Raw genomic sequence first — 24749 nt, forward strand, 5'->3', positions numbered from 1 at the left:
CATAAAGATGCGTTAGGATGAATGTTGCCCTTCTGAGTAAGTAACCCTGCTTTTTTTTTTTCCAATTATGTTGGCATTGCTAAACATTTTTCTGACAATGGCCCCAAGAGCCTACTTATAAGGCATCCAAGAGGATTAGTCTCATCATTCATCTTAGTCATATGTTGATTTGTTTTTTAATAAAAAAAAATTTTTTTTAAGATTTTATTTTTAAGTGATCTCTACACTCAATGTGGGACTCAAACTTACAACCCCAAGATCAAGAGTCGCATGCTCTACCGACTGAGCCAGCCAGGCATCCCAGTCAGATGTTAATTCTGACTAGAATCTTAACTTGATTATGGCCATGTGTACTTTATTCATCAAATGAATAAATATTTTCATCATTAAAATCATTTAATCATTTAATATTAAATATTTAATATTTAATATTTTCATCATTAAAAATATTTTATAGTTATAACGGGAAATCTACCATCAAAAAATAAGGTTTTTTTTTTAATAGAAAATTTTTTTGCAAGTCAATGGAAGATTTCTAGTCACCTTGAGCAATAGTAACTTTAATGAAGTATGTAGCTCCTTTGAGGATAACCTTATTTGATACAAAAATCTTATGGTTTTTCTTGTTTAAAAAAGTTACTTGATGGTCCATACTAAGTTCAGTCTACCTGAGCAAACTCTTTAGAATATAAGGGGTTTCTTAAATTTGGATAATAGTTGAGGGGAGAATTAATGACATAATTTTTTTAAGCATGTAGTTTGTACCAGTCACTTTATAACATTTTAATCTTTCAAAAATTCTGTATTTTACAGTTAAAAAATAGATTCAAAGACATTAAGTGACTTGTCCAAGATCCATAACTAATGAGTGATTGGCCAGCTAACCTAACCAGCTGTTATGTCTGCTCTTACAAGGTAGTATACATACATTTAAGGAAAGTTGATTTCCTTTTTCATAGTGTCTTAGCAATATAAAAGTATTTCTGGTCACTGTGTATCTGTTTTTTGTCCCTTTAATTTTTTAAAATCGCGATATAATTGACATACAACATTAATTTCAGGTGTACACCATAATAATTCAATGTGTGTATATGTATATATTTAAATATATACAATGTTCATTTTAAGTGAGAGAAAGAAAGGGAGAGAAGACATATGCAAGTGGGAAAGGGGCAGAGAGAGAGAGAATCCCAAGCAGGCTCCACACTGTCTGTCCAGAGCCCAGTGGTGGGCTTGAACCCATGAACTGTGAGATAATGACCTGAGCCAAAATCAAGAATCAGCCACTTAACTGACTGAGCCACCCAGGAACCCCTCAATATGTGTATGTGTATGTATGTATGTATGTATGTATATACATACATACACACACACACACACACACACACACACACACATATATAAATGTTTATTTATTTTGAGAGAGAGTGTGTGTGTTTGTGAGCTAGGGAGGGGCCAAGATAGGCCAAGCAGGCTCCGAGGCGTCAGCGTGTAGCCCGATGTGAGGCTTGAACTCCCAAACTGTGAGATCATGACCTGAACCAAAATCAAGAGTCAGATGCTTAACTAACTGAGCCACCCATGCCCCTCAGTATGTGTATATTTTGTGAAACAATCACCACAATATATCTAGTTAAGATTCATCACCACACAGGGGCACCTGGGTGGCTCAGTCTGTTAAGTGTCCGACGTCGGCTCAGGCCATGATCTCATGGTTCGTGGGTTCGAGCCCCACGTTGGGCTCTGTGCTAACAGTTCAGAGCCTGGAGCCTGCTTCAGACTCTGTTCCTCCTCTCTCTGCCTCTCCCTTGCTTGCGCTTTCTCTCTCAAAATATAAACATGTTTAAAAAAATGTAACAAAAAGATTCAACCCCACACAGTTTTTTCTTGTGAGAACTTTTAAGATCTCTCTTAGAAACTCTCAAATATACAATACAGCATTATTAACTACAGCCACCACGCTGTAGTTACATCCCCAGGACTTATTTTATAACAAAAGTTTATAACTTTTGACTGCCTTCACCCACTTTGTCTATCTCCTACACCCAACCTCTGGTAACTACTGGTCACTATAGTTCTTTATGTAATGTTTGATTTATATATAAGAAATACATGCAACATGGAAGTAATGAAGAATAAAAATTAAATGCCTGTGTACCTACTCCTTAATTAAGAACTAGAACATTTCTGATCTATTGACTACCTTGGTGTTTAAAAAACAAACTTTTTTTTTTACGTTTATTCATTTTTTGAGAGAGACAGTGAATGGGAGAGGGGCAGAGAAAGAGAGAGAGGGAGACACAGAATCTGAAAGAAGCTCCAGGCTCTTTCTGACAGCACTGAGCCCAATGCGGGGCTTGAATCCCCGAACTGTGAGGTCATGACCTGAGCCAAAGTTGGACGCTTAACAGACTGAGCCCCCCAGGTGCCCTGGTGTTTCTTTTCAATTCCAGTACCCAGCCTACCCTCCTCCCCAGAGGTAACTACTGTTCAGAATCAGTTGGTTTTTGCCTTTTGTTTTATATACACATATCCCATATAATGTTTACTTTTGTTGGTGAACTTTATACAAAATAATATTGTATGTAGTCTTACATTAACTTTTTTTCATTCCACAAGTTCATTTTTATAACTTATAATGGGTACAGTTTTCCTTTTTTTTCTGTTTGGCTTTTACAGACAATTTTAAAATGAACATTCATATATAGTTTCTTGGTAAAGATGTTCAAGAATTTCTTTAGAGCATATATCTAGAAGCAGAATTGGTTATAAGGTATGTACCTGACTAGCTTTGTAACAGTTTATAAGATAATGTAGTTATTTTCCAAAGTGGTTGTGCTAGTTTATAATACAGTTTATCATTTGCTTACTACTGTAAGATTTGATTCTTGCCAATCTGATAGGTGTAAAATGACATTTCATTGTACTTTAGTTTGCATTTTCCTAATAAGTTGAGCATGTTTTCATGATTAGTCATTCTTGTTTCTTCTGTGAAATACTTACTAGTGTCTTATGTCCTTTAATTTTTTTTTAAAAGAGTTCTTCATAATACAATACTAATAGTTCTATTGTTAATTTTAACATATTCAAATTTAGTTATTTTAATATCTTGATATTTTTAAAATTAATCTCTACACCTAACATAGGGCTCAAACTCACAACTCCGAAATCAAGTCAGTGTTCTTCTGAATGAGCCACTGAGGTACCCCCTCTTTTTTCTTAAAGATTTTATATTTAGGTAATCTCTATACCCAATATGGGGCCCAAACCTACAACCCTGAGATCAAGAGTCACATGCTGTACTGACTGAGCCAGCCAGGTGCCCTGTGTCTTAAGATATTTCTTATAGTCTCTTCTAAAAGTCAGAAAGTCTCATATTTGTCTTCAGTCCACTTGGAATTTATTTATGTATGTGTGAGAAATAATTTCATCTTTTTACTATGAGAATAACGAGTTTTCTTTCTCCTGTTTATTGATTAATCCATCCTTTCCTCAGGGACTTTATCTACACGGCCAATTTCCATGGAAATAAATGTCTATTTTGGGACTTTCTGTGCTATTCCAATGGTCAGTTTGTCTAACCAAGAGCCAAGTGGCACCTTATTTTAATTGCTGTAACTTGATTAAAGGTCTTGATACCTTGTAGAGCAAGTCTCGCCTTATTTTCAGAAGTATCCTTGACCTTTTGCTCTTTCATTAAATATTAGAATCATTGTCAAATTCTTTGGGAAGAAAAACAACTCCAGGAGGTTTTTTTCTTCCTTTTTAAAACTAGAATAGGGAGCCTGGGTGGCTAGGTTGGTTAAAACTAGAATCATGTATCTTATAGATTAATTAGGGAGTATTGACAGCCCTACAATACTGAATTTTATTAGGTTTTTCTATTCTCTATCAGGGAAAGGAAGTTTCTTTCTATTTTATTAAGCTTTTATTATAGGGGTTGCAGTTTATCAGTTTTTTTCCTCTTGAAGTAAATTGTGTTTATTTTACTTTAATCTGATAATGTGGCGAATTACATTTAAAAGTTTTAAAATGTTGAGCCACCTTTACATTCTTGGGCTAAAGCCAGCTTGATCATTAAAGAATGGTCATTTTTTCTAATTAAAAAATTTTTTTAATGTTTTGTTTTTTTTTTATTTTTGAGAGAGCGTGAGCCGGGGAGGGGCAGAGAGAGAGGGAGACACAGAATCCAACCTGCTCCAGGATCTGAGCTGTCAGCACAAAGCCCAAAGCGGGGCTCAAACCCACAAACAGCAAGATCATGACCTGAGCTGAAATCAGGTGCTTAACCAACTGAGCCACCCAGGTGCCCCATGATCATTTTTAAAATACACTTTTGAACTTTAATTGCTAATGTTTTGCTTAGGACTCTTAACATCTGTACTGTGGAGATTGGTCTGTTATTTTGTTTTCATAGTTTTTAGCTTCATAGAATGAGTTATGGAGTATTCTCTCCTTTCTGTTCTCTGAATTACTTAACATTGAAGTAATTCACTTTTTGAACATTTGATAGAACTTAATTATAAAACCATCTGGACCTCCAGTTTACTTTTGTAGAAAAATTAACTGCCAGTTCATTGTCTTATCAATGGTAGGATATTTTAGGATTTTTAAGTTGGTTTTGGTAAGTTTTGATTTTTAAAATGCCATCATTTTCTGAATCCTACAAGTTTTATTTTCATTATTTCATTAATGTTCACTTCTGAATATTTTTTTAAATGTTCATTACAAGTTTTTCTTTGAGTTTAGAAGTATATCTTTAAATTACTAAGTTAATTTCATTTGATCAGTGATCATGATCTGTTTGACTCCAGGGAAATATACTAAACTTGTTTTATGGCCAATTGTGTAGTTAAATTTTGTTATTTATGTATTCTGTTTGGTACAGATTCTGTATTTGTGCAATGTATCAAATGTAGTTAAATTTTGTTATTTATGTATTCTGTTTTGGTGCAGTTTCTGTACTTGTGCAATGTATCAAACTAGCAATTTGTGTTGCTCAATCTTCTACACGTTGCTATTTTTTTCTTTTGGCTGTTAGAGTTACCAACAGAGGAAGTGTGTTGACATTCTGTATTATGATTAGTTGTGTGTGTTGAGGCTTTAGGTGTAGAGTTGAGCATTTTAAGTTGTATGTTTTCAGATGTGTATTTGATTCTGTCTCCAGGGACTTTACCCTGAAGAGAGCTTTTACTGGTTAGTTTTGAGGGTTCATGGGCCCAAAAATACTTCAGCCCATTCAGACCTGCCTCAGACCCTTTGCACTCTCACTTGCTATTGGAGAAGGCATAACCCTATCCAGTTTTAGTGCTCTTCTGGAGCTATCTAGTCCCCTGAATTTTCCATTGAGTTTGTTTCTGCTTTTGTGCTTCACAAACCTGGTTGCTTTCTCCTTGCTCAGTTTCTAATTTACACAGGTCTTCTATCTGCTCGAATTTGGGGTTCCTGAAACATGTAGTTTAATTAGGATGTTGTACATAGGTTTTTAATTTTGTTATCCATATTTGTCCTGTGTATTTTTGGTGGGGGAAGTAGGGGAGTGGCAGGGAGCAGATTAAGTGGTCAGAAATTTCACCAGCACTTTAGTTTCTGTCCAAGACTTTTGCCTTCATTTCAATGATTTTTTGTGTTTCCCCTCCACACCTTTGTATTCTTTTAGTAGTTAACCTTAAATGTGTTGAAATCTTCAACATCTAACTAGTATGTTAAATGCTTTCCTGGAACACTGAGGGCCTTAGAACAGTAAAATTCATCATCTCTCTTCCAACCTTTGTTATACAGTATTTTAGTTGTTACCCAACCCACATTTAAACATTAATATTTATTTGAGTTCACTTTGATCATTTTTCTTTTGAGTATCTCAGACATGCCTTCTTAGGTAATTTGTTTTCTAAAGGATGTATTTCTGGAAGTGACTTTAAGGAAGTTCAAGTAACTGCTTGGGTTTTTGTTCATTTTACTGCCTTTTTTATATTAAAATATTGTTTTTAGCTCTGTTGTAGTTGACAAAATTGTATATTTAAACTGTAGAACATAGGGGCACCTGGCTGGCTCAGTCAGTAGACTATGTGACTCTTGGTTTTTGGGTTGTGAGTTTGAGCCCAAAGTTGGGGGGTACTTACGATCTTTTTTAAAAATTTAACATTCACATTATGAAATAATCATCAAAACCAGGCTAGTTAACACATCCGTCATCTCACACCTTTATGTGTGTGTCTAGTGAGAACACTTAAGGTCCACTCTTAGCAAATTTCAAGTACACAATACTTATTGTTACTCTTGATACTTCTACTGGGTATGGTGCTAGTTAATACTTTCCTCTCAACAGTTTGAAGTTATTATTCCACTACTATCTGATTTCCTTTCTAGTTTTAACTCAACTGCTGCCCTTTCCTTCTTATGGTATCTCCTTTTACTTTCTTCTGTTAAGATCTTTTCATCTGGTCTGATCTGTAGTTTCATTAAAATGCACTGGATTATTCATCATGTAGATCTTTCTGCTCAGAAAAGTTCAACCATGGACTTTGAATATCACTTCTTTTTCTGGGACTTTACACAGAGGTGAAATGGAAATAAAATAATTTGCTGTTAAACCATTGAATCTCTAATTTCACTGCTATGTTTTTCATTTCCAAAAGTACTATTTCATTCCTTTTTCGATAGGCTTGGCCTAAAGCTTTTTGATTCTTTTTGCTTAATTCCTTTGTTTCTTTGAGCATTTCAAACACAGTTAACTTTGTATCCTGTGGTTGGTAGTTCCAGTATCTGAAGTCTTCGGGGGTTCTAAATCTGTTTACTGTCTTTGGGTTTTTTCCTTATGGTGCCATTCTGTGTGTGGTGAATGCTTTCTTAGTTAAACCCATGGGAATCCAGAGGTTCTAAATTGGGCGTGTTCTCTCAGAGAGGTTTTGCATTTGCTTCTCTAGGCCAGGAACTGCCCCTGGGACACTTTAGCCCTCTTCGTGGTTCCAGACCTAATATGGAGTACTCAGGCCTGGCTCTGCCCTTTACTGGTCATCCAAGGCTTAGTCTCCCAATCCTAATGCTGAGGGCATTTTTCCTCAGGGCAATGGCTTTTCTGTTTACTTACCATTCCTGCTTATAGGAGGTTTCCTTGCTTTTCTGGGAATCTAGAAAGCATTTGAAAGATTTTATTTTATTTTATTTTATTTTATTTTATTATTATTATTATTATTATTATTTTTTAATCCAAGCACTAATAGTAATGGGAGAGCCCTTCAGAGGGTGTCTGACTGGCTCAGCCAGTAGAGCATGTGACTTTTGATCTCAAGGTTCAGCTCAAGCCCCAAGTTGGGCCTAGCTCTTACTTAATATTCTATTTTTTTCTTTTATTTTTTAAATTCCACATCCAAGTTAGTTAGAATTTAGTGCAACAATGATTTCAGGAGTAGATTCCTTAGTGCCCCTTACCCATTTAGCCCATCCCCCCTCCCACAACCCCTCTAGTAACCCTCAGTATGTTCTCCATATTTATGAGTCTGTTCTGTTTTGTCCCCCTCCCTGTTTTTATATTATTTTTGTTTCCCTTCCCTTATATTCATCTGTTTTGTCTCTTAAAGTCCTCATCTGAGTGAAGTCATAAGAGTTTTTGTCTTTCTCTAATTTCACTTAGCATAATACCCTCCAGTTCCATCCGTGTAGTTGCAAATGGCAAGATTTCATTCTTTTTTGATTGGTGGGTAATACTCCATTGTGTGTATGTATGTATATATATATATACCACATCTTCTTTATCCTTTCATCCATCGATGGACATTTGGGCTCTTTCCGTACTTTGGCTATTGTTGATAGTGCTGCTATAAACATGGGGGTGCATGTGTCCCTTCGAAACAGCACACCTGTATCCCTTGGATGAATGCCTAGTAGCACAATTGCTGGGTTGTAGGGTAATTCTATTTTTAGTTTTTTTGAGGAACCTTCATACTGTTTTCCAGAATGGCTGCACTAGCTTGTATTCCCACCAACAATGCAAAAGAGATCCTCTTTCTCCGCATCCTTGCCAACATCTGTTGTTGCCTGAGTTGTTAATATTAGCCATTCTGGCAGGTGTGAGGTGGTATCTCATTATGGTTTTGATTTGTATTTCCCTGGTGATGAGTGATGTTGAGCATTTTTTCATGTGTCAGCCATCTGGATGTCTTTTTTGGAGAAGTGTCTATTCATGTCTTTGGCCCATTTATTCACTGTTTTTTTGGGTGTTGAGTTTGATAAGTTCTTTATAGATTTTGGATACTAACCCTTTATCTGATATGTTGTTTGCAACTATCTTCTCCCATTCTGTCAGTTGCCTTTTAGTTTTGCTGTTTCCTTCGCTGTGCAGAAGCTTTTTATTTTGATGAGGTCTCAATAGTTCATTAAGTATTCTGTTTAAAAAAAAAAAAATCTAGGGGCTCCTGACTTCGGGTCAGGTCATGATCTCACAGGTCGTGGGTTCAAGCCTCGCGTTGGACTCTGTGCTGACAGCTCTGAGCCTGGAGCCTGCTTCGGATTCTGTGTCTCCCTCTCTGCCCCTTCCCCATTCATACTCTGTGTCTCTCTCAAAAATAAACAAACATTGGGGAAAAAAAATTGAAACAAAAATCTAGTCTTTAGTAACTTGCACAAGTAGAATGTGGCCACTGCCATTCTACAGCCAAAGAAAAGGGCATAGCTTTGTGTTGATATCACTTACCTTTACCTTTCTCTTATTACTGCTAGAGCCCTTTGTAAAATTTGTTGAATATCTTCGTAGACTTTAACAGATTGAGGTTTTTAGTCCCATATATTTATCATACCTGTTTTTTCGTGAATAAATATTAGTTTATAAAGGAAAATTCATAATATGTAACATTACTTGGCAAAGATGTGTCTATCACTTCTTGTCTCAAGTTTATTACTTATTCTATATACACCAGACCCTTAAGTTAGCTTGATGTTATAAATCCCTTCATAAATGTGACTCCAGAGTACTGGTGTTCATTCAGAAAATAATTGCATTCTGCCTGAAACTTGCAACTTTTTTTTTTTTTATGTTTGTTTTGGCTTCTAGCCAAAAGTAATAAAATTTTTACCTGACCATAAATTCCTTTATTTCCCCCCATTCATCTGCAAACAATGATCTTTTTTCCTGTCTGGAAACCAGAGCTCAGGACTGAATGATACAGTGGCTGTTTGTGTTATAGGCTAATAGCGCTCTAGTTTTCCTTCTCCTTGTTTCATTTCTCAGTACCTATTCTAATACAGTACTAAGTCAGTGTATTTTGGGGATCCAGCTTTATTTATTGGAGTATAATTTATAGAACCTCACCATGTTTACAATTCATGATTTAGTAAGTTTAGAGTTGTGGCAATATCACCACAATCCAGATGTAAACATTTTCATTACCCCCAAGATTCTCATGAGCACTTCTTGCAGTCCATCTCCACTTCTCCCCAATCAGTAATGTGGTTTCTATCTATAAATTTGTATAGGTGAAATCATATTCCATATGGTGATATTGTATCTGGCTTTTTACTTAGTATACATTTTTTGAGGTTCACCTGAAAAGTTAATCTATACTGTAGCATTTTTATTGCTGGATAGTATTCCATCTTATGCATATATCACCTGTTGTTTATCAGTTCACACGGTGGACATCTGGACTGTTTCCAACTTTTGGCTGTTATTTCTGAACTTTTGACAGCAGCATTGCACATAACAGAAGTAACACCAATCCCCAAAGTAGTAATTAGTAAAAGCTTATTGTACACACACTGGGAACATTCAAATCAAACCATGGAATGAGGCTCAGGGGTATTATTATCAAATTGATATTATTATTAAATGGCTTATGTAGTGAGAAAGCAGTGACTGTTTATTCTTCACAGTGATTGATTAGAATATTAGAATTTTCTTAAATGATAGGGAATTGGTCAGTGGTTCTGTCATATCAACTTTGGGAAACGTTTCAAATTTTGCTTATGAACTTTAGAGGCATAAGCAAGGAATGACCTAGGTCAATTAGTCTTACAAACTAAGCTTCATTTAGTTTATTTTGCATGACTAAACTGGTGTTATCTGTCCAGGGAATTTTTAAGGCTGGTCTCCATTTGTTTTTAATTTTAACAATTCACCCTGTTTTGGTAATTTTCTTAGCAGTCTGAGAGTATTACATTATTCTCAGTTACCACCGTTATGTAGTCAGGCCAAATAATCACATGTTCAGTGTTTTCATGCAGTTGAGTCATCAGACTAGAGGGTCATCTAGTCACCGTTTTCATCATTTATGTGGTTATTGTTGATTTCATCCAGCTGTCTGATGATAATTGTCATGTGAGTGCCTGCTGATAGGCATTTAAAACCCTCAAGAGTATACAGTGCACTGGAGAGGTGAACATGAGGACTGTAAGAACACCACCAAGGACTGAAAAATTCCCCACAGCAGAGATAACCACTTAGAATAAAAAAATGAAACCCATTTGTTTCCATAGGTACAATGTGATGTATTAGCATTCACATCCTCATGATTACTTAAAACTTCCTTATATTCATCCTGTCATGTTTAGGTGATCTTTTACCCAAATTAGGCCTCTATATAATATGAGCAAACAGGTAATTTAATGAGATGCAGCTCTATGGAAAGAAAAGAAAGACAAAGATTAATAGTTTCAGCAAATGATAAACTTAGTTTTTGAGTTTGGAGAGCGGTCAGTTGAGAAGATTCCTATGTTAGGTTCAGAGCATCTGGAAGTGAGGGCAAACAGTGGCAGTCTGACAGATTTTCCTGGTTTGCAGCATGAATGTCCACAGATGAGCTAATGTGATTTCTCTGAAGTTCATGTCTAGTTGTCCAGCTTTAACTTGCATGGCTTTGGAAAAAGGGCAGTTTTAGTTTCAGGTGATTCTTAGTCAAAAGAGTGGGAGGAAACTGGAGGTGTTTGGAGAGTTCTATTGAAATATTGGAGCAAACTAGAAGAATTCAGGATCCAGTCTAGTTTATGGGTAGAAAAGAAAACCTCAAAGACAATAGCACTACAATTCAGTGTCCACAAAGGTGTAGTATTGAAATGTAATTTCTCTCATCACCCCCATTATGACCAGAGATAACCACAGGCTAATTTGTTTGGAAATTAAATCTAATTTCAATGAGGTTGGCCTAATTACACAAGTACAACAAGAATAGTGATTGACCATATAGGCTCTTTTAAATCTGCTTTGTCAGGACTTTTCATAAAGAATCTCAGACTAGACTTTCAAAAGCCTATGACTAATCCAGCTGTGTCCTGTTACAAAGAGAACAGATTCTTATTGAACTAATTAAATATTCTTATTTTTCGTGGCAGTATATCTAATGGTATAAGAGTTTCCAAATTCAGAGATCAGGTGGGGAGAAAGGGATAAATGCTTCAACCTTTGTTGCAAATGTACCCTTTACCAAATTGCTGTAAGGTATAGATAGCTTAAGAGAGGAGCAAAAGGGGTCCTTTAAATCTGGAAAACATTAAATAACCAGCAGTATTCTAAATGAAGTCATAAAAATTCTAATCATTTTCATAAGTTCATGTAGTTGTAATTGTTTTGTTTCTCCTTGGGTAAGCAGCTTTATGAATCAATTTTCCATTAGAGCTTTAGAAATTCTTAGTTCACTGTTAGGACATTGTCAGAAGCCTGCATTTTGGAGGACTTGTCAAGGTCTTTTACATGAATTTCTTTGAAAATGAAGCATTTTTGCAGGAACACTTCTGCAAAACCATCAGAGTAAAACAACTGTCTGTAAATGTCAAAAGCCTTAAAATTAGCCACTTAAAAAGGATCTAGTGAGAGTTCTATATACAACCCCCAATGATGCAACTGACATGTAAAATTTGGTTATTTTTGTGAAATATATTTTAAGATAATAGTTGAAATTATGACTAATAACACTATACTAGGACACACTTGAAATTTTTTTTTAATTTTTTTTTTTTAACATTTATTTATTATTGAGAGAGACACAGCATGAGCAGGCAGAGAGAGGAGACACAGAATCCAAACCAGGATCCAGGCTCTGAGCTGTCACCACAGAGCCCAACGTGGGGCTTGAACTCACAAACTGTGAGATCGTGACCTGAGCTGAAGTCTGATGCTTAACTGACTGAACCCCAAGGTGCCCTAACATATTTGAAATTCTTAAAAATCTTACAATTTCTGAATTATTTTAATGAACTATATGTGTATCTCAGAAATATGATCTAAGAAGGTTAAACAATTACATTTTATTTGATGTTTCCAAAATAAGCCTAAATAATTTTTTTTCATTCAGAATTTGATTGAGGGAAGTTTGTCAAATATGTCAGAAGATTTAAAACATTTGATCAGATAGGATCATCAGTCACCGTGAGATAATACCCATTCAACCAAAGTGACAAAAGATTTCAGAGGCAAATACAGAAAGAGTCATAGTTGTAAAAACAAAGAAAAACCCTTAGCTTTTTTAATAAGAAGACTCTGTTATTTTCTTAGTCACCAAAGACTTGATTGATAAAGACTTGAACCACAAATTATTTTCATAAGACATAGAATCTGTTTTCTAGGCAAATTACATAAAGGTAAAAACAAAACAACTTTGTTTATAATTTCTTAAGAGCAGACCAATAATCTAAGAAAAAAACGGTTGTTTCAACAGAGGAAACCAAATTTTAATTTTGCATCTGTATACTTTTGATATTAAATGTTAAAAAAAAATTTTAATGTTTACTTGTGAAGGTGAGAGAGAGGGAGATGGAGAGAATGAGTGAGGGAAGGGCAGAGAGAGAGAGAGGGAAACGCAGAATCTGAAGCAGGCTCCAGGCTCTGAGCTGTCAGCACAGAGCCTGATGTGGGGCTCAAACCATGAGATCATGACTTGAGCTGACTTGGACACTTAACTGACTGAGCCACCCAGGCGCCCTGATATTAAAAGTCTTTTAAAACAAGTCCATTCTAAGCTTGATCACATAAAATTCCTTTCTCAAGATTCCCTTTTCACAAACCTTCTGTAACTTTCTATATCCAATTAGGTTTTGTCCTTTTTCCTTATTCTGGAACAATCATTTTATTTTAGGACAAAATTACTTTTTATTTTTTTACTAAAAAGAAAAAAAAACCCAAAAGTCCTTCATATGTTTCCTTATTCAAAAAACATTGTTTTCTTTACCTTCTTTTCATATGCAGTTGGTCTTTTTAGCCCTTTTATTTCTAGTAGTTTTAATTATGTATATATATATATATATATATATATATATATATATATATATATATATTAGAATTCTTAACTGTTAGGATCTTTAATTCCTAGTTGAAAACTAAGAAAAAAAAGTGTGGGTTGGCAAATTTACAAATATATTTCACAGTTTCTAAAGTAGTAGATTTTTCATTGTGGCACAAATCATGTTTGTTAATGGACCCAAATATCTTTTATCTCTGTAGAAAATTAAAAAGCCAAAAGTAGATTAACATTAAATGCTAAATGTAAGTTTGGAAATGATTTAGATATTCAATGAATACCCATTATTCAGTTAGAGTTAGTATAAACTTTAAATTATTACTTTAAACAGTTGTGCTTGGATTAGACATAAACAACTATCATATTTTTTGGCAAATGTTGAAGACATACCTGCTTTTATTAAACCAGCATACTTAAACTAGCTTGTATTTATCAAGGATTGTCTTAGATCATAAACTTGAAAAAATCTGGGTTAGTTTCTATACTTCTGAGAGTATCTTGATAAAACACCTTTCTTTAAATTAAATAGAGCTCTTTACAATTTTGGTAATACCATCTGGAAAGAGAAAAATATCACCTATCTGTAACATACATAGACCTACATAAACATACAGACATCCAAAAAGTTCTTAAAGCTTTTGTTTTGAAAACTGTAGCCACGTCTCAGGTACAAAAGTCAAAAGAATTGTTGGATACAAACTGTGTTTCTGGCAGGTGGACTAAATTAACAGTACCTACTTAGATGGCCAAACACACTATTTGCATGCTGTAAGGATTTTTTTCAGAGCTCTTTATGGAGTCATTTTCGTCTTTTAGAAGCTTCTACATGCCATTTAAAGAATACATTCCATGGTTTCTGAGAGGTTTGGAATCTTCTAAACGTGCTTAAGGTGGACCTATCTAAGTTAAAAATTCCCCAAAGTGGCCACTACAATTTCAAAAGATCAGCCATTTTCCAAAAAGGCACAAGAGCCTCATCCATAGGCCAGACGGAACCCGTCTTTACCTTTAATGTCTTAACTGTGAGAGGCCCTGTTTTCCAACAACTGTTTCAAAACACAGGGAATCACGTTCCACCCCACCCCCACTCTTTGAACAGCACAGAGTGACCAAGAAGCTTCAACAAGCAAAATGCAGGTGTGCACAATAAAGTTGGAGCACTCAAAACACAAAGAGCAGACCTCAGATCTCAAAGAGACTTACCCTCAAATTCCAGGGTTAGCTAGAAAGCAGTGAGTTCACTGGGCTTTGTGGGTACTAGGCACCTATGTGTTCACTGGCCTTGGAGACATTCAGGGTCTTTGGATCCCACTTCTTTTGCCAGGAGATGTCAGAAGTTCAGAAATAACAGAAGTAAAACCAATCAATCACCAAAGCAGTTAATTAGTAAAAGTTTATTATGCACACACCAGAAACACTCAAACCAATATGTGGAATGAGACTCAGGGGAATATTTGTTATCAAGCAGCTGCTTTTACAATGAGAAAACAGTAACTGTTTATTCAGTGTTAGAATATATTAGTGTTTTCTTAAATGATAGGGAATTGGTCAGTGTGTTACTTCATACCAACTTTGGGAACTGTTCAAGTTTTGCTTATTTTCAGAGGCATAAGCAAGAAATGACCCAGGTCAAGTTAGTCTTGCAAAGTAAGCCAAATCAAGTTTTGTTTATATGACTAAACTGGTTTTGTCTGTTCAGAGAATTTTCAAGGCTGGTCTCCATTTGTTTTTTAACACTGCCATGAGTGTTCATGAACATGTCTTAATATAAGCATGTTTTCATTTATCTTCATAGGTTCATACAAGTGGAATTGCTGGGTTGTATGGTAACAATTTTTAAGAAACTACCAAACTTCTTCACAACGGCTGTACTATATTATATTCCCATCAGCACAGTATGAGTTTTCTGGGTTCTTTTCATCCTTAACACTGTGTGTTGTCCTCTTTGATTATAGCCATTCTACTGGGTGTGAAGGTGTAGCTTCATGTGGTTAAATTCATATATTTTTTTCCTGAGGGAAAGGGTTGCTCTCTAGTGGTGCATTCTGCACATTACACGTGGGAAAAGGGCCCTAATGAGAAGCCTAAAGCTAAAACTTGTTAAAATTCATTCATTTCATGTTGCGCCTGCATTGCTTAGCACACCGAGTGCAATTTGAGGCCCAGGTTCAAAATGTTTTCCTCATTACCACTATTCATAATCCTCAGGAGCTGGCTGGTTGTCTGTGGCTTTTACTTAATCCCCAGAGGTACATTATAGTCAAAACCCTAAGCTTTTCTGCTTCAGATCTCCTCCTCTTTATGCACACAGATCTCTTGGTGTACAGGTTTACACCTGCAGGGTGGCTAATGCCTATGAATAAGGGGAGGAAGAAGCCAGAGACGGTTTTGTTGACTCAAACCTACCACATCCTTTCAAGCCAGAGCCAGAGAAGTAAATAATTCTTACTAGTGGAATGAATGTAAATTCTTTTTAATGAATTGCACACAAATGGAATGTCTGGTGGCTCCTTGGTATTTTCAGGTAACACTTTGTAAATATGCCTGTAGGGAGTTGTAAAGTTTTAGGAGAATGGGTCTCAGCTGACCCTAGGCTTCTAGGCTCTGCTGAAAGGAGAGAGCACTATGCACATTAAAAATAGCAAAAAGTTGAGCCAAGGAAGGAACCTGGCCAGGGATTTACTTAACTTACAGGAATGTATATTTGGTAAGTAATGAAAGATGTGGCTTCAGGAAATTAGGGAAGTAGAACCAAACATTTAATGGTTTAATGTAAGAACCTACAAGTTTTGTTTTATTGCAACAGGATTTTTTTTTTAAGTGTCCATATGTGAAATTTCCCTAACTTCCTGTGTTTTAGGTAAATGTTTCATGCTAACAATGCATTTTACTATCCTTACCTATCCATTAAATGTTATGGAGATTCATCATTTGTGTAAATATGCACAAAAATACATATGCATACTCAAATGCCTGAACACAGAACTGTAGAGAATATAATGGAGGGGTCTTGCCATGGCTGATTAATATCCCAGTCAAGTGGAAACAAGAGGAAGAAACACATCTGCGACATTTTTGTACACAGTAATTCTCCATAGTCCAGTCCACTTGTGTTTCCAATCGAGGTGGATATAAGCATTATAAGGTTCAGGATAAAGTTTATTCAACTTTCGGTTAAGCACTGGATATAAAGGGGAATTAAAATATTCTGGGATGAATACAATTTTTAAACATGTATTAGAACTTCAAAAATGTTGATATAATGAATAGCGCTTTCCAAAGACTATGTGGAGATTTTCATTAATCCAGTGATGCTGCCATCATGCCCAAAACAAACGTAAGGAGACACTGGAAGTATTTAATAGGGACATACTATTTTTTCCTCTGCCTTTTGAAAATACGTGTTTTAGAGCTAAGCCTGGTGAGTTATTTATATGGACAAAACTACCATATAGTAAGGTGTGTGTATGCTTACCCATCGAGTACTGCAAACAGCTTTAAAGTGTTCTACATATTTTCTGAGCAGTGCTCACTGATGTGTACTCCTCCTCCTCACCCAAGATGATGATTTTGTAGGACAGTAGTCCTTTTAGTGAGTTCTGTGTATCTCTAAATTTTAACCCATCAAATTTAACAGAAATACATGATTACTATTACTATTTCATAGACTTTAGGATAGTATGTATTTCAACCCCTTTCTGTTTTGATAGGAAATAGTATCAGACATTTAGGTAACTTGCACAAGGTAGAGGATGATTATTGTTTTGGCTTCTGGTTGTATTTTATAGATACTGTATCATGAAAGTGAGACGCATCCTGCTGGGCCAAGGCATTCAGCCTTCAAAGTTGTCAGTTTCTAAGCTAAAGTTTTACTTGGTCCCACTACTGTACAACTTCGAGGACCCTGGGGGGATTCACACTGTTGCCAGTTTCAGTTATTTCATATTTGTTGGGATTTTAACCTTTGAAGTTACTTTGCATGACTTTAAAACTTTTGTTTTATGCTAGTTTCCTTAAAGGTTTATAACAAAAAAGTAAAATCTAGTGATACTTTTTTTTATTAAATAATACATGTCCTCATAAAAAGGAAAAAACCTATATATTTCAGCAAGCACTAGAGATGTACTCGTGTTCTGACTGGTTCAGGTAAATGGATAAAATCTACAAGGCATATATAAGGCAACATCTGACTTGGGAAATCCCCCACTGTGCTAGTCATTGTCTAGTGACTACATATTCTCAGGACTTCCTTCTCAAGCTCCATTAAAATTTTTAAGTTTTTATTTTGAGAAAAGAATGAGAGCAGGGAAGGGGCAGAGAGAAGCACCGAGGTGCCCCTTGAGCTCCATTTTATAAAACCTAATTCCTACCCACAATCCAATTTTACTAATTGCCTCTAGTATAATCCAAAAGTGGTTAAATGTTAAGAGTGTTACGATTCTGTTTGTAGAGGACATTAAAAGAGCTTATTTAAAAAAAACAACAACAGGGGCGCCTGGGTGGCGCAGTCGGTTAAGCGTCCGACTTCAGCCAGGTCACGATCTCGCGGTCCGTGAGTTCGAGCCCCGCGTCGGGCTCTGGGCTGATGGCTCGGAGCCTGGAGCCTGTTTCCGAATCTGTGTCTCCCTCTCTCTCTGCCCCTCCCCCGTTCATGCTCTGTCTCTCTCTGTCCCAAAAATAAATAAAAAACGTTGAAAAAAAAATTAAAAAAAAAAAAAACAAAAAAAACAACAACAAAAGCCACGTTTCCTCTAGTTCATTCTCATAAGCAAAATTCTTCATAATGAAGTCAGACAAATCAGTATCATAATCTGGGTTTCACCTTTTGCTAGCTGCTTGACCATAAATTACTCATCTTTAGCTTAAATTTGATCATATGCATGATAATAATGACTAATTTGGAAGGTGGTTTTAAAAATACAACTATGGAAGTTATACAGGACAAGTGGCTTAACATATGTTCTTTTCCCCTTCTCCATGTTTTCATTTTCTAGGTCTGTTGGGCTCTGGGGATGGGGATGTATCATGGAGGTAGTAAATGAAAGGGAAAAAGACTGAGTGGCTCCATTTTGCTCTGGTGAATTCAGGACAAATACATAGACACAAGAGGAGTGCTGTCCTTTGCCTAATAGATACACTGACATATGCCATGCTGTCAAGCTTGAAATAACTCAGTCTGAACATTGTAGCTACAGGGTGTTAGTTTTACAATAGCATCTATATTAGGACGGGCCAGAGGCAAGGACAATGGCTATCTGAATGGGAAAATATCAGATCTGAAGTTAACCTGTCACCTGGATGGAAAAGAGACATGCTATCCGGAAGCCAGGCACCTTGACCTATACTTTGTGCTACACACATTCTGAAGCATGTCACTTTACACAAAGGAATCACTCAGACTATTGAATGGATAGAATTAAACTTCATGGGGATAAGAAATCAGTCTTCCCTTGCTCTTTTATCTTCATCTAAAATAAGCAAATTATCAGGTTATTAGGACAATAATCAAGTGAGGCTGGGGACTGACCTGTAACAGATTTTGGATTTGATCTCTGTAGGCCATAGAGAAACCTATGGTGAAATTCATTCCATAGATCCTCAAAACTGTGCCCATATTTCATAGCTTCCATTTTATCCAGGATAAATGTCATCTGCTTGGACAAGGAATATGTTTTAAAGATTAATGGAGCTTCAAATCCTGTGTATCAATGATGTATGCAGTTTCACTTACTTAGGGGTTGATCATTGCCTCCTACAGGGTTGGAAAAAAAGAAATGGGAATTGGAAGCAGCTCACAGATGATGTTTTCTGAGGTGCAAGCAATGGAGTATTAAGAAAACAGTCCCATTTACAATTGCACCAAAAAGAATAAAATACCTAGGAATAAACCAAGGAGGTGAAAGACCTCTACTCTGAAAACTCATGAAAGAAACTGAAGAGGACACAAAGAAATGGAAACACATTCCATGCTCATGGGTTGGAAGAACAAAAGTTGTTCAAACATCTATACCATTCAAAGCAATCTATGGGTTTAATGCAATCCCTATCAAAACACCAGCAGCACTTTTTCACAGAAGTTGAACAAACAATCCTAAAATTTGTATGGAATAACAAGATGCTGAATAGCCCAGGAAATCTTGAAAAAGTAAAAACTGGAGGTATCACAATTCCAGATTTCAAGTTATATTACAGAGCGGTAGTAATTAAAACAGTATGGTACTAGCATAAACACACACACAAAGATCAACGTTATAGAAGAGAAAACACAGAAATGAACCCACAATTATATGGTAAATTAATCTTCAATAAAGGAGGAATGAATATACAATGGGAAAAAGTCTCTTCAACAAATGGTGTTGGGAAAACTGAACAGCAATATGCAGAAGAATGAAACTGGACCACTTTCTTTCACCAAAAACAAAATGGATTAAAGAGCTAAATATATGAGACCTGAAATCATAAAAATCCTTGAAGAGAGCATAGGCAATATTTTCTCTGATGTCAGCTGTAGCAACATTTTTCTAGATAGGTCTAAGGTCAAAGAAATAAAAACAAACCATTGACTACATTAAAAGTTTCTGCAAAGGAAACAAAACTAAAAGACAAGCTATTCAATGGGAGATATTTGCAAATGACATGGCTGATAAAGGGTTAGTATCCAAAACATTAAAGAACTGATACAACTCAATACCCCAAAAACAACCCAATTTAAAAATGGGCAGAAGACATGATCAGACACTTCTCCACGGACATTCAGATGGCCAACAGACACATGAAAAATAGCTCAACATCACTCATCATCAGGGAAATGCAAATCAAAACCACAATGAGATATCACCTCACACCACTCAGAATGGCTAAAATCAAAACCACAAGTGTTGGCAAGGATGTGGACAAAAAGGAACCCTCCTGCACTCTTGGTGGAAATGCAAACTGGTGCAACCATTCTGGAAAACAGTATGGAGGTTCCTCAAGAAAATTAAAAATAGAACTACCCTATGATCCAGTAATCACACTACTGGGCATTTACCCTGAAAATACAAAAACACTAATTCAAAAGGATACATGCACTCCGACATTTATAGCAGCATTATTTACAATAGCCAAACTATAGGGGCACCTGGGTGGCTCAGTCTGTTGAATGTCTGACTCTTAATTTTGGCTCAGGTCATGATTCCAGGGTCGTGGGATCGAGCCAAGCATAGGTCTCTGTGCTGAGTGTGGAGTTCGCTTAAGATTCTCTCTCCCTCTCCATCCCCACTCATTCATGTGTGCATACATGTGCTCTCTCCAAAAAAAAACCCCAAAAACCAGAAAACAAAACACCCACGCGCACGCACACACACACACACACACAAACAAAAATAGCCAAACTATGGAAGCAGCCCAAGTGCCTACTGATGAATGTATAAAGATGTGTTGTATACACAACAGAATATTATTCAGCCATAGAAAAGCATGAAATCTAGCCATTTGCAACACGGATAGAGCTAGAATATAATGCTAAATGAAATGTCAGTCAGAAAAGACAAATACCATATGTCACTCATAAGTGGAATTTAAGAAAGAAGCCCAAAACAGGCGGTGGTGGGTGGTGGTAGAGAGATAAACCAAGAAACAGACTCTTAACTATAGAGAACAAACTAATGGTTACCAGAGAGTAAGTGGGGAGGCGAGGATTAAAGAATACACATATCATAATGAAAGAAAAAAAAAAAGGAAAGAATGTATACTCATCCACAGTTGCTAGAAGAGCTTTTTGGGAGAAGTAGGTTTGGTAACATCAAAAATTTTAAATTTGACTTCTCTTTTGACCGAGACATCCCTCTTACAAAAATTTATCCTGTAAAAATACTTAAAAGAATGCACAATGATGTGTTTATCAAGATTCCTAAAAAAAAAAAAGAAAGAAAGAAAGAAAAGAAAAGAAAAGAAAGATTCCTCAGTATAGCTGTTTGTAACAGAATAATGGGCAGAGGCCCAGGGGAGGCTTGTATGCATAATGTGAGAATGTTTACATAAAGGGAGATATATCCTTATTACACAATATATTGCATCCAAAATAGGATTACCATAAAAACACTGACATAAAATCAAAAGAATCAAAATATACTCCAAGTTTATGTTTAAAAACAACGTATAAGTGCACAATGAGTTCTGGAATGAGATGCACTAAAAGTAATGGCTATTAGCTCTGGAGGGAAATGGATGAAGTACGTTTGCCCTTGTGACTTTGTTGATTGTTAAATGTTTATTTTGAGAGAAAAAGAGCAAGTGCGAGTAGGGGAGGGGCAAAGAGAATCACAAACAGGTTCCACGCTGTCAGCAGACAGCCCACGGAGACCAATGAAGGGCTCCATCTCACGAACTGTGAGATCATGACCTGAGCCAAAATCAAGAGTCGGATGCTTAACCGACTGAGTCACCTAGCTGCCCTTGCTCTTGTAATTTTTGCTCTACATGCTTTTATGTCATTTGATTAAAAAAAATTTTTTTTTAATGTTATTTTGAGGGAGAGAGACAGAACATGAACAGGGGAGGGGCAGAGAGAGAGAGAGAGAATCTGAAGCACGCTCCAGGCTCTGAGCTGTCCGCACAAAACCTGACGTGGGGCTCGAACCTATGAACCATGAGATCATGACCTGAGCCAAAGTTGGACTCCTAACTGAGCCACCCAGGTGCCCCGTCATTTGATTTTTTTTTTTTTTAGGTTTATTTATTTTTGAGTGAGTGAGAGAGAGAAAGAGAGGGAGGGAGAGGGAGGTAGGGGCAGAGAGAAAGGGAGACACAGAAGCTGAAGCAAGGCTCCAGGTTCTGAGTTGTCAGTGCAGAGCCCAACACAGGGCTCAAACTCGCAAATTGCAAGATCATGACGTGAGCTGGCACTAAGTCAGGCACTTAACCCACTGTGCCACCCAGGAACCCCTCATTTGATTTCTTTTAATGGCCTATCTGTAGATCAGTTGAAAACAGGATTTAAAAAAAAATCCAAAATAATTTACATGATTGGGAAGCTCTGCAAAGCCACTCTAGCATATCACTCCCTTAAGATGCTTGTAAAGTCCTCAACTACAATCCTGCGTGCTAAGTCCTACCAGCAGGAAGAGTTTCTTCAGAGACTGTAAGACAAAAATAGAAAAGCAGGGAGTTGAATAGTTAACTGAAGACATTTTTCTAAGGCCCATGCAGTTGAGTACAACTCATTTTTCACATCTAATCATGTATGTACCTATAGAAAAATGTGTGTGCATGCGCCTGTTTGTGTGTATTGTTGCTTAGATGATAATTTATAGGAATACTTAGCAGTAGAGAGATACAAACCCATAATTGTTTCTGCCGCCTACACATGAAATAAGGTAAATAAGATGTTAGGACTGGGCTGCAGCAACAGAGAAGGGTGATTTACAGCACTTATCCAGAGCAAGCACATGGTCTTTTGAAGCTAAAATAGAATTGTCTGTTTAGAAAGCATTCAAGGTCCACCCTGCAGTCAGTTAGAAGGGCACAGGTCTTTATTATCAGAGCCTTGATGTCTCACTACAGTCTCGCTTTCAGCGGAGTGTGGTCTACAGGGAAACCGCAAACACCGAAAGAGTCCTGTTCTAAGACAAAACAGACTAGACGGGTACATTTATCTAAGCACAGCCAAAATGACAGCAGATAAAATTCTGATATTACAGTAAACACCGCTGGGCTTCAAAGTTGTTTGGAATGGACTGGAGGGTTCTAAACACCTAGATGTCCTAAGTAAAAGTAGCCTGGATTGTGACAATTTACATTTCCAACAACTCTGGTAAATTGTGAACAAATATCTATATAAATAATTCAGGCTCCACAAGTGCCTAAATACTTGCTAATACAAATACTAACAAGGCCACCGAGGGAAATTACTACTTACCTCAGAGTTGTTGCTGGTTTTAAATAATACAAAGCCTCTCAGGGTCTGGGAAGCAGCCCACACATACCTCAAGACACCAGAAGCAGAAACTGCAAAGACATTGGCAGAAGTTGGCCTACTTTAAACTAAACAAGCTCTGCTTAAAAGGGCCCTAATAAAAACTGAAAAGCAAAAGATAATTTGGAGAGGAAACCTTTATAACATAAGGAGAGGTTAATATCGTAAATACATAAGTCAAAAGGAAAAAGATTAATAGCTTGAAGGGAAGTCATCTATTCCTTTTTCTGCTCAGCATCCTCTCTGTTAACTAATGGTGAACTCATTACATGATTTCGGTGAAAACCTTCCCCACATCTACTGAATTGGACACTTGAACTGGATTTGGGGTACTGGTCACATAACCCATGCACTGCAAATGGCCACTTGGTACGTGATGGGGAAAAAAACCATGTACCACAGGAATAATATCTGAATGAAAACATCAGAAGATACCATTTCCCATCTATCAAATTAGGTAACTTTTTCCTTTGCATTTTTTTTTTTAATGTTTATTTTTTGAGAGAAAAAAAGAGAGAGCACAAGTTGGGAAGGGCCAGAGAGAGAGGGATACACAGAATCTGAAGCAGGCTCCAGGCTCTGAGCTATCAGCACAGAGCCTGATGTGGGGCTCAAACCCGTGAACCGCGAGATCATGACCTGAGCCAAAGTTGAACGCTTAACCGACTGAGCCACCCAGGCGCCCCTCCCTTTGCATTTTCTAAACATGATATCTAGAATCGGAAAGGCAATGGATTATCAATGCATGCTAAAATAACTGGATGTTGGAAGATGTTGAAACAGGGAAAATCCTGTATTTACAACAGCGTTCTGGTGGTCATATCTTAACCACTCAAAGTTAGCATCACTGGAGATTTTAGGTGTCTCCTGATGTAACACCGTGTGAAGTACACCACATACTCTGTAGGGTCTTTTCAAATATAATCAAGACTCTAAGACTGAATCCAGTTTCCAGGAAATATAGAAGTTAGAGGAGTGAATTAAAGGACACTTGGTGGAAACACACAAATGTTTTTAATATAATAAATGTTACTCATGAAACTTGACTGAATCCTGGTTTGAAAAATAAGCCCTAAGGCCTTTCAGGGACAAATGCTGAAATTTTAACATGAACTGAACTTCAGATGTTTGTGAAAAAGTTTTCTTAGTTGGTAACATGTTACTGGCATTGGAAAATGTCCTGGGAAATGCATGCTCAACTTTTTAGGGCTGAAATCTAATTCAGCATAAATATATACATGCACACATATACTAAGGATAATATAGTACAATATTAAGTGCTGAATCTGTCCAAACAGTTTGCTTCAGGGATGGTTGTGGAAGCATTCTTTATAATATCCCCTACTTAGAAATAATCTCCATGTCTAACAAGGTTGGTTAAATAAACTGGTACAACCATGCAACGGACAACCACTACTGATAATCTATAATGGACAAGATAGGACACGGATAGCATTTGTGAAAAAGATGAAAACCAGAGATTTTATGACCCATTTTTCCAGGCTTAGTTCAAATGAGAGCTCTTCCCTAGAGATCCCTTCCCTTCTCTTAATGAAACACTCCCTTTTCCC

General features: G+C 36.6%; 1 protein-coding gene and 1 long non-coding RNA gene across 3 annotated transcripts in view; one reads left to right on the plus strand and one right to left on the minus strand.

Annotated features, from left to right (window-relative positions):
* Positions 1 to 445: 445 nt before the first annotated feature.
* LOC147581895 (uncharacterized) lies at positions 446 to 11925 on the plus strand. The gene is made up of 2 exons (XR_015250362.1): positions 446 to 915; positions 2680 to 11925. It is a non-coding gene; the product is annotated as an uncharacterized LOC147581895 (long non-coding RNA).
* Positions 11926 to 12211: 286 nt separating this feature from the next.
* The window catches only part of AFF1 (ALF transcription elongation factor 1), a 221290-nt gene continuing 208752 nt past the window's right edge, over positions 12212 to 24749 (minus strand). Inside the window, exons 22-25 of one of the 2 annotated variants that reach the window (XR_015250361.1) lie at positions 23122 to 23210; positions 18955 to 18975; positions 18751 to 18874; positions 12212 to 14537 (exon numbers count right to left, since the gene is read on the minus strand). The gene's annotated coding sequence lies outside the window, so the exon portion shown is untranslated. The remainder of the gene's footprint in view (positions 14538 to 18750; positions 18875 to 18954; positions 18976 to 23121; positions 23211 to 24749) is intronic. The other variant, XR_015250360.1, reaches the window with a different exon arrangement.

Source organism: Puma concolor, chromosome B1, assembly GCF_028749965.1.
Source record: "Puma concolor isolate L17-30 chromosome B1, mPumCon1.1.hap2, whole genome shotgun sequence".
NCBI lineage: Eukaryota > Metazoa > Chordata > Mammalia > Carnivora > Felidae > Puma > Puma concolor.